At 40.0% G+C, this 10,760-nt stretch overlaps 1 protein-coding gene across 2 annotated transcripts in view; it reads right to left on the bottom strand.

Annotated features, from left to right (window-relative positions):
* Positions 1-2,305: 2,305 nt before the first annotated feature.
* The window catches only part of raly (RALY heterogeneous nuclear ribonucleoprotein), a 225,434-nt gene continuing 216,979 nt past the window's right edge, over positions 2,306-10,760 (bottom strand). For both annotated transcript variants that reach the window (XM_033626156.2, XM_078171230.1), the window contains exon 9: positions 2,306-9,903. The gene's annotated coding sequence lies outside the window, so the exon portion shown is untranslated. The remainder of the gene's footprint in view (positions 9,904-10,760) is intronic.

The raw sequence follows: 10,760 nt of genomic DNA, 5'->3' as shown, positions 1-10,760 counted from the left end.
TGGTATATACTTAGGTGGACAGTACTGCCTAGTTTCCCTGTAAGTTTTGGGGAAATTCCCCAGTACTTTCAGACTAAGGACAGGCAAACAGTGCAAACTTCATAATCCAGCCCAGTCTCTTTTGTTGGTATATACTTAGGTGGACAGTACTGCCTAGTTTCCCTGTAAGTTTTGGTGAAAGTACGCTGTAGATGTGAGAACAGCACTTACCATGTGGTTTCTGTGTAATTAAATAATAAAAATATTTTATAACTTTTCATGACTCATTATTGTGTATTTTAAGATATATGTAGGCTATATTATTACTATACTGTATTGTTTATGTTTTGTCCTCAGATGGCACTACAAGACTTCCAGAGATGTGCACTTGAGAGAGGTAAGTTTGCTTTGTACTCCAGCCTGCCTGTTAATTAGGCAATTTGCAGAATATAGACTCATTTCCTGACATATTCATATTCAAACTCATTCAATGAAATGTAAACAAAACATAAATATTAAATTGTAAATTGTAAAGTGTGGGTGAAATTGCCTGATGACACATAGGCTACATAAAAGTGACTGAATCAACTGCCATGAGCAAAGGGCAAAAGCATTTGTTTTTATTGCACTTCATACATATACAGATTCATAAGGGAAATTACATAAGTGACAAGTTATACTCTAATTTCCGGCAAAGTATGTGGTAAGTGACCGCGAGGGATACTCTAACTCCCAGGGAAGTATGTGGTAAGTGACCAGGAGGAGTTATACTCTTACTCCCGGGAAAGTATATGCCAAGTGACCGTGAGGGATACTCTAACTCCTGGGAAAGTATGTGGTAAGTGACCGGGAGAAATTATGCTCTAACTCCCAGGAAAGTACATGTAAGTTCCCGGGAGTTATACGCTAAATCCTGGGAAAGTGGACGAGAGGTACACTCTAAAACGCGGGCTGACTTATGAAGTGTTACCAAAACTCCCTACGTTGCAGAACCAATAGTAAATCCGCAGGGCGGTCCTTCGGTGGCTTGCTGAACTCTTGTGCTCATAAACATAATCCGACTGGGCGCAGCGCACCGAAATTCTTGCGCGAGCCGGAGCATTAAAAGTTTTAAACAAAGTCGCTGTAAGTCATTCATTTCATCAATCTTGTGGACTGAGCACACGTTTGATAAAACGGAGTTAAATCTCTCGGCATCCATTTTCAAGCTCTCTGTTTGTTTCCTTGCGGACGAGAAAAGGGGGAGGGCACATTTCCAGGAGGGCGTGTCCTTTTCAAAAATGCAAGAGGCGTTGCTTTGTTGCCGGCTGTTTTCTCCGGTGTGTTAAACACACTTTAGAAAGGAGTGTCCCCAGACTATCAGAAGGCGGAGATCTCTGATTGTCTGGTGATGAGACTAGTGATTGTTGGACCCATCTGCCACAACTTCACTTGCCCCACTTGGACATCTTACATCCTTAACTTAAGCTGCTGTCGGGCCACATTAACCCCACCCATCAGGCACTGACAGCACCTGGCAATGTATCGTGCCAAGGACAGCTTTATGCGTTGGTGTCTGACATGGAAAGTCATTACTCAAGCACTGGTATTTGAAAACTGTAGAATAAGACCGGGTTGATGTAAAACATTCAAAAAATGTTCTAAAAATTCTTGCAACAAAGCATTTTTGTATTATCCTCCCCTGAAGGGTGAATTCCACCACAGGAGGATGATCAAAAAATGCTTTGTTTAGCAATAATTAAGCCAAAATTGTTGCGTTTGCATTTCCATGAGCCCACATATGAATATGAGAAACTTGGATGATGGTGCACAAGAATTTTCATGAAGTTTTTTAGATGTTTTATAACCTTTTATGCTGTCTTCCTCTTGGACTCCATCAAAGTCTGCACTGAAATACTTTACTGATGAAAAATCTGATAATCTCCTTGGAGATGTGCAGGCTCTTACTGCAGTGCATTGTGGGCTAGTATATGAGGGATTTACTTACATATACAATCTGACCTCATTGAAGATGTCTGACACAAGTAGAAGGAACAAAGCGAGAAAAGATTGAAGGAGCATGCTGTTTTTGTTGGAAAAATATAACTTAAAACATAATCTTGAGAGTAGTATCTCTTTACTGTTTCTATGATAAACTGCGCAGCGCTGTCAGGCAAAAATGCACTCCTGTTGCTGCGGGGAAAAATGAAAGAGGTGAGACAAGATGTAGAAGGAAGTTTTAAAGAGGAAAAAAATAGCAACAAAGGTGTGATTCATGGAAGAGATTCAAGCCTTTGCCAAATATTTCGGTGTATGTTCTGTGATCATGAAAATCTTCAGACGACGGTCACAAGTTCCAACATTTTATTTGGATTATTTACATGTGTTGTAAAGGCCTCTGGCACGGTCTCAGTGCAGACAGAGGAGTCAGCATCATCACCTTCATCGCACAGTATGCACAAGTCATTAAAAATAACCGCAAAGCCTATTTAACATCAGCATGTAGAAATCAGACAGGAACAAGAGGAGAAAAACAGGAGGAAGAGGAGAAAAGGGAGGAGAGACAGGATTGGAGGAAGAGAAGTAAGAGAGAAAGCCCACATTTCCCTTTGAAGGTAAACGAGAGCTCAGATTGGTTTTCCAAATTACTCATTACTGGGAATAAAAAGATAAACATTATGTTTTCCACTTTTTTTCGTAGCATGAAGCTCAACTTTATATAAACTGCTGTCTAAAACCAACATTGTAAACTTGCTGTGATGGCTGATTATTCATGGGATTATAACAAGTATATAAAATAATTTACACTGTTTCATATAGCTTATGTAAAGGTGAACTTCACTCCCATATCAGGACGACTACCACACAGCTACTCAGTGACTCTGACTAACTTCTTCTGGAACTGTTAAGTTAGTTCAACCCTTTCTCATTCCCAGATTGTCAGATACTAACACGTTGTCGCACTCCTCGGCTGAAACACACTGTAACACTTGGTTAATGTTGTGAAATGGTTGCAGTTAGGTTCAGGCAACAAAACTACTTAGTTAGGTTTAAAACTAGAATTGCAGCCTTGCAGTTGTTTATCTCCACAAACCAGTCAAGTTGCAGTTGCAGTTTACATCCATGTCTGTCCAAGCTCAAATGCAGCCATGACAGTTGTTTGTGCCAATTTTGGGGAAGTTCCCTGAAGGCATTCTTGAGATGCTGAGTTCTCGAGGATGAAATTGACACAAGGTTACAATGACCTTTGACCACTAAAATCTAATCAGTTCATCACTGAGTGCAAGTGGATTTTTTTGTCAAATTTGAGGAAGTTCCCTCAAGGCGTTCTTGAGACATTGATTTCTTGAGTCACACTGACCTTGCCTTTTGACCTTTAACCACAAAAATCGAATCAGTTCATCATTGAGTCCAAGTGGACATATGCATGAAATTTTAAAAATATTCCCTCAAAGTGTTCTTGAGAGATCACATTCACGAGAATGAGACGGATGCAAGGTCACAGTGATCTCCACCAAACTCTAATCGGGCTTTTGTTGAGCCCATCCATACATTTTTGTCAAAGTTGAGGAAGTTCCCTTGAGGCATTCTTGACATATCAAGTGAACGTGAATGAGATAGACGCAAGGTCACACTGATCAGACCTTTTGACCTTTGACCACCAAACATAAAGCAATTCTTCTTTGAGTCCAAGGTAACATTTGTGCCAAATTGATAGCAAGATATTCAAGATTTTCTTGAAGTATCACGTCCAAGAGAATGGGATGGCTGGACATCAGGCGGACAACCTGAAAACATAATGCCCCCGGCCATGGCTATCACTAGCACAGAGCCCACCTTGTCACATATCGACGTTTGGTCATGGACCTTGCACGTCCAGATACAATGTGAAAGGTACCCTGGGTGCGTTGGTTGTTGTCGTCCTGGGACGCCGTCTCGAGTTATGCCTGTTGCATGCATTGTCTTCTTTTGAAATACACCGTGACACAGAAATACCGTTTTCACATAAAATTTACCGTTTACATACAGTCTTTTTCAAATTAAACACACTATGTCGGTACAGCAATGCAAATTCACATTTTTTCCCCCAACAACAAAAACAGGGTTTGGCTTTACGCAAACGCAAACACCGCTCTCCCAGATGAAAGTTGGTGATTGTTGGACCCATCCACCACCCCTCCCACCTGCCCTAATTGGACCTTCGGCTACTTAACCTTCGTTCTTGACGCACTGCGTCTTACCCTGACACCACCGAGTGCCGTTAAACTATAACTGCAACCAGCCGCGTATCATGCCGATGTTAAAGGATGGCTTTTTTTGCCAGTATCTCAAACCGCAAGTCACTGCCCAAGCGCCAAATTTTTCTACGACATCCGAGTGAGACCAGGTTGAAAAAGATCAAGTTTCAGTTTGAAATAAGTAACATTTGTTAAGTAATTTTGCGTAACGTACATATGTCACCTGTGTTACATCCGTGCATGATGAGTGTAGCCTATGCAAAATGTGTAACGTTACAATAAAACATCATTGACTTTTGGCTTCACACAGGACACAAACTGCACTCTTCTGCATGAATGTTTTGTTTGACCTATCTAGTTTCCCACCCTCCCACTGTATGCAGACTTGGAGTTAGTTGAATGGATGGTACGGCTCGGAAAGACACCTAAGGGTGCCTTTGGCATCAATATCACAAGCCGAGGGGCGTGACAAAGCTTTGGTATTTGACACGCTTGGAATAGGAACAGGTTGGCTATTAGGAATACTGTTATTTGTGACGTTCTCTTGTTTACTCTCTTGCTTTTGAGAACATTTCTGTAGGTCAGTTTGACATGGCTAGAAGGGAGCATGTTAACTGTCAAGATCAGACTTAAGTCAACGGACTTTCCATCCTGTTACAGAGGAAAGAGTAAAACAGGAAAACTAGTGGTGAGAGCAGAAGAGAGAAGAACAGGAGGATAGTACACACAACACTAATCAAAACCTTTTTTTTCCTGTCTACATCCCTTCTGATGTTACTTCTTCCTCTTCTTCTTTAACAGGAGAGGACAAGGTCAGGTTCAGGTAGAGTAAAAACAAGAGGGGGTGAAAGGAATAAAGGAGAAGAGGAAGACAGAAAAGTAAATGAAGCTGAAAAGGACAAAAGAAAGTAATGGAAAGAGACATCGAAAAATCATGAAATAAAAGTAAAAAAAATAAATGGAACAAGGAAAAGGCCGGGATGTAAGGGAACATGAGCAGGACATAAATGGAAGTAAAGAAAAGAGAAACAGAAGGTTGAAAACAGGGAAGGAAGAGACAACAGAAGAGGACAGAGGGGAAGTAAAGACATTTAAAAAAGGGGTAGACACAACACTAAACAAAAGGTGTCAGAAATGGAATGAGGCGGGTAATTATGTAGGAAGATGACAAAAGGAAGGGAGAGGAAATGTTTATAGAAGGAAGGAAGGTAAGATCAGAAGGGAGTGAGGAAAAGCAGTGAGAGGGACAGATTCATATTTTCAGCAGTAGCAAAGTTCCTTCCATCTCTTCCTTCATTTTGACTGAAGTTACAACACAGTGGCAACATACTGAGGACTTTACAACTCACAATATTGCATTTACTGCCCATTAGTAATACAACACCTTTTTATTGTTTGATATAAACTGGGTTGTTCACTTAAAGGCCCTCAAATCTGTTTTAATTTGTTTTTTACCGTGGGCACTGGGCTCCAATGTTAATTTGTCTTTTTTTTAATTTTCACGAGAGATTTTCTGTAATTTTTTCGTTTTATCTGTGCTGTTCCCACTATTTCAAAGTGGGTAGAGCTTAGCCGGGTGCACCTATCAGGACTTTGAATCAACAATGTAAGAAAGTTGTAGGATTGTTTGCATCCAGGCTTCTATTGATGACATATAATCAAACCGCACCAGCACAGTCCTAATGAAGCTGATTAGCAAAGTTTTTATGCGTGTAACTCATAATAAACCATAAGTATGTTAGCTTTGATTTTAATTTTTAGGTGGGTTATATATAAGTTATACTCGATGCATTGCAGCTTGTTCCACATCAGATGTATAAAGTGACTCTGTCACAAACATCGATTAGAAATGGTGACTTCTTGTTTTAAGCCACCAACGTAAGACTCGCTTTGGCGTTTCGCTTCTCTTGCTCTCTCCTGTGGTTCTCTCCCTCTCACATACACATACATAAGAAAAGACTAACAAACCTGATATGTCACACACACTCCTCCGCCTGTCCAGACCCACACCTCTCTTGAGCCCACACCTCTCTTGAGCAACTGTGTGAGCACGGCTAAGCGCATTTCGTATCTGCAGGGCTCCAGACCACTAATGTTATTTATTTATTTAGTTGCAAATTTGCAACCATGGAGCACCGCGGTGACTTGCAAATATTGTTAATATATTGATTGGAGAGCTGTTAGTTTGTTTCCATCTGTGTCATGGCAACAGTTTAAGTTAATGAGGTCAACAATAGCGTCAGCAGAGGAACTGTGTGTCTTTGTATGTGTAGGGCTCCAGACTGCAACAAGTCAGTCACATTTTGTGACCATGGAGCACCAGTTCCACTTCAATGAAATACTGTAAATCTAGTGGTGAGCTGTTAATTTGTTTCCAGCTTGCAGTGAATAAATCCTCACATGTAAAGGTGCAGCAGCAACAGTTTAACTTGTGCTTATTGCTAACACCTGACCATTGACTGGAAGCTTCAAGTCAAAGCAAAAACATCTACATTTCCAGCCTGAAATGAGCCGGGTGCTTTAAAATAAAAGCACTAGTTATTCCCCTTTGATTTATTTAATTATAGCAATACTTTATTATTTATAGTACTTTTACTTTTTTATAACAGTTATTTAACTTTATTGTAACTGTAGTTCATTTAATAATTTTGTATTTCAGTAATCTACAGTACTAAAGGAGATTTAAAAAATATTGAGATATAGATCCTGTATTGCAAAAAGCCTAAAAATATCGCTATATTCTTTTTAAGCCATATCGCCCAGCCCTATAGTGAATTTTTCTTGTTATATAAAAATACCATATTTCAGAGGCTTTAAGTGGGGACTGTTCCGGAAACATTTTGTGTGACAGCAAATTTAATGACACAAAAAAGGGAGCACTTTCACATTTTCAGGCTATCAATATTTGCTGAAAAAAAGGTAATGCAGCCTTTTTGAAAACCCCTGGTAGATAAAACACAATAAATTGCCCTATAGAGTGTATTTAAAAAAAGAAAACTTGATAAAGTGCCCTCTAGTTTTTACTTCTAGTGGAGAAAATGTGATGCAGTGGGATATCGGCTGCCCGTCATGCTAGAAAACTTTTGGCATGCTGATGCCCCACTGTAGGTAACCGATGTCTTGTTTATTTATTGGCCCATGCCCCTCAGACATCCTGAGTCCACCATGTGTTTCCCATCAAAGATAAATCAGACCAACTTTGCATCATTGTGATACAGTATATATATATCTATATATCTACATCTATATCTGGGGTTGGGGAGAATTAGGAACACAAGTGACCAAGTTATGTATTTAAAATACAAAATATTCTATGTAATATGTATTCTGTTACAGTTTAAATTGGTAGCATTTTGAATAGAGTTGCCATCTTCAAGAATTGATTGCTTAAAGAGCTTACTTAATTTGTTTTGTTTTATTTGCTCTAACTCTGTGTCCAAACTGAATGCAACATCAACAAGTGTCAGTTTGACTGCATTGTTTTCTAATAGTGTTCCAACTGGCCACATTTTGAGCTGAACATTTACCAGATGCCCTGTTTCTATTTATCCCTGTTGCTCACTGGGAAACCTCAGCAATGGACAAAAATCAGATTCATTTAGTTGAAATGAGGAGTTATCTACACTATACCTATTAGTCTATCTACAAAATCCCTAATATGGTGGCGGCTGGCTGAAGGGAGATCACCAGGGAGCTGAGAGTTTCTGGTAAATGACCATATCTAATAACAACCCACTTGCTGTTGGCTGTATCGAAGTTCATTTCCAGTAAATATTACAATATAAAACGTGTGTTTTCTGTTTAAAAAGTACAAACATAGAAAAGTAGAAAGCACTTGCTCATGTTTTCAGTGGCTACATCTCCAGCTGAACACACAGCTAACAGGCAGCCTATGAGGTTTGTTTACATGACGTAACAGAAGTGCATACTTAACGGATTTAGTGTGGACAGAGAGTGACACTGGCTTGCTGTTAGGACACGATGTTAAATTTACATTGGCATTTTCCATCAATGGATTTTTTAAAACAGTGTGTACAGTGCACCTGCCACACAACAGTGGCAGAGGAGATGCACAGCCAGGACACTGTTGTGTGTTTTGGCATGCACAAGTGAGGAAGATGATTCTGAAGTATTCCCAAAGTAATCCAATGTGTTTAGAATATGTTACTTAGGGTGCTTTCAGACCTAGAGTCGTCTCCTTTGGTCTGAATCAGGGACTTATTTTGTTCCAAAGTTGTATAATTGCCTAGAGTTGGTTCGTGTTCTCACGGCAGCATTTACAAGCGGACCAGATCAAATGCCTTGGGTGAGAAAGCTGCTCTTGATTGGTCAGAATTTCCATGTAGGAAAAATCCAGGAAGTAAAGCAAACGTTGAAGAAGAGTACACTTGCAAGATAAATGTGACACTTTCTAATGTCACAATGGAGGGACAACTACGCAGGTTGATTTTAGCACTGCTCATCGTGGACTATATTGCTGTCATTGTTCATTTTAGTCAAACCATACAGTTTGAAAACGAGGCGCGGCTCCAACTAGAAAACAATGTTTTGATGCATTGGATGTGCTGAATGTGCATATTAAGGCAGTACAGGAGGAGGTGCACATTAATAATCCTCCAGGACTGTAACATGCTCATGTTTAACCCAAACAATGTGTCATGTGACTGCAGTTGCTTCACATCCAGGTCGGGACACCTTCTCACCACAAACGAACTGCACTAGAGTTCGTTTGTAACCAGACCGAGACCACCTCTTCAAGAAGGTGCGCATCTCGGTGCGATTGCTGTGTTCACACCTGCCCAAACGATCCGCACTTAGGGGGCAAATGAACTTGAGTTCGACTGAAACAAACCAAACAGTGCAGGTGTGAAAGCACGCTTAGTTTGTAATCTAATGGAATAAATTACAAATAACATTTTAGGGCATTATTTGGCAATCTAGAGTGGAATACGTTTAAAAAGAAACCCTCCTAACACTGTATCTATCTGTAGGCCCACATGGTAAACACAATTTATTTATTTATTTATTTATTTATTTATCTGATCATTCTACAGGAATAAGAGTATAGATAGCTAAATGTCATTGGCAAATCAACAAAAGAATTGTGGCATTAAATGTTATAATTCACTACATTATGAAGCCCAGCCCTACAGTACATTGTCAGTTTTATTTTGGGAATTTGTTTTTGATTTCAGAAGAATTTGCACTAACAACGTTTCAAATGAACAACCAGCTCTGCCTCAGTATGTTGCCGGCTCACTCGTGTTGTTTAAAGTCCTGTAAATCAGCAGATGACGCTCTGATGAGCTCCAGCTTTCCCAAAAGTGGTACATGAAAAACCCACTGCTTTAGGATGCCTTTTGACAGCAGCCTGCTGTTTTACTGTCTTCCTGTGGCTCTGACACAGCGTTGAGTCTGTCTCCATCACTGTGTATTTTTTCTCCTATGTGTGTGTTACTGTGTGTAACTCAACAGTTTATTATGTGTTCTGGCAGTACCCTGCTGTTTTAGTATTTTCCTGTGGCTCTGACAAAGTGTCAAGTCTCTCTCTCTACTGTGTGTTTTTATGGTTGTGAGTGTGTGTGTGTGTGTTCCAGGGCTCCCAGCTGTTTGATGGCCTCCTGTGATGTAATTCAGTTCTCTGTCTGTCTGCGACTCTCTCTTTCTCCCTCTCTCTGTCTGTCTCTTCCTCCACAGTCGACACCACCTGAAACACAGAGGATACATCATTAACAAATGAAAAAACACTTGCAGTCATCAATGACAATCACAAATTAAGATTACAGAGACAGATCCGTGAGCACAAGACTCTTGTGAAAGATAGAAGCTCTGTGAGGCTGCACATACAGGCACACAGTGGTGCTTTGAGCTAATGCTAATGTCAGAATGCTAACATGCTCACAATGAGAGAGGGTAGAATGTTTACCATGTTCACCGTCTTTGTTTAGCATGTTAACATGCTAACATTTCCTAATTAGCAGTACAAACAAAGTACAGCTGAAGCTGGGGGGATGTCATTAGTTGTGCAGGTGATGAGTTGTAAAGAAAAGCACTGGACACATTAAAAATTTGATCTCATGGTGGCCCTGGAGAAAAAAGTAATTCATCATTCAAAAAAATTACAATTCATCATGACAGGAACATGAATGCATGCATTAGATTTCATGGCAATACATCCAATAGATTTTCAAACATTGCACTCCAAACTACAAATGTAAACCTCATGTTGGCGCTACAGGGAATATAAGGGGATCACTAAAGTCATGAAGATGCATCATGTGGGAATCCTGCACGTCTGAACCAATTTTCATGTCAATCTGTCTGATAGCTGTTGACATATTCCAGCGTGCCTTGGACCAAAACGGTGGAAAATCTAGTCATCTAGTCTAATCATATTGACAGAGCAACATAGCCATTCCAGACACTATGCTTCTTGTCTGGCTAAGAAGAAAGTGAAAACTAATGTGAAAGGTGAAGATCAAACACATGCTGTTGTTTTGGCACAATTTCTCTCGTATTTCCAGTTTTTTGGCAGAACTGTTAAAATACCACCACCTTAAAAAC

Source organism: Epinephelus lanceolatus, chromosome 1, assembly GCF_041903045.1.
Source record: "Epinephelus lanceolatus isolate andai-2023 chromosome 1, ASM4190304v1, whole genome shotgun sequence".
In the NCBI taxonomy this organism is placed as follows: Eukaryota; Metazoa; Chordata; class Actinopteri; order Perciformes; family Serranidae; genus Epinephelus; species Epinephelus lanceolatus.
The sequence above is the reverse complement of the archived record's forward strand: the minus strand, read 5'-3'. Positions and strand labels throughout refer to the sequence as shown.